We start from the raw sequence: 389 nt of genomic DNA, 5'->3' as shown, positions 1-389 counted from the left end.
CTGACCATGGGAGTCCACAGAGTAGAGACATGAAACCTCAACTCCCCTCTTCACCCATCCAGCACCCCTCAACCCCTTACTAAACCTCAGGTCTTTGTCAGGAAAATCTTTTTTTAATCAATGATTTAATTATTAATCACAATCTAGATTATGTGTTTTTAACTGAAACCTGATTAGACCAAAATAACAACGCTGCTGTTCTTATTGAGTCAGCTCCCCCTAATTTCAGTTTTATGAGCAAGAATAGAGTGAATAAGAAAGGAGGTGGTGTTGCCATTTTGTTTAAGGACTCATTCCACTTTACACAAATATGTTCTGGAAATTTTGCTTCTTTTGAATATGTGGCTGTTCAGTTAAGGTCCTCCCCTCAAGCAATATTTCTAAATATC

The sequence above is a fragment of the Etheostoma spectabile genome, chromosome 3 (genome assembly GCF_008692095.1).
Source record: "Etheostoma spectabile isolate EspeVRDwgs_2016 chromosome 3, UIUC_Espe_1.0, whole genome shotgun sequence".
NCBI classification, from domain to species: domain Eukaryota; kingdom Metazoa; phylum Chordata; class Actinopteri; order Perciformes; family Percidae; genus Etheostoma; species Etheostoma spectabile.
This window is presented reverse-complemented; position numbering follows the sequence as displayed.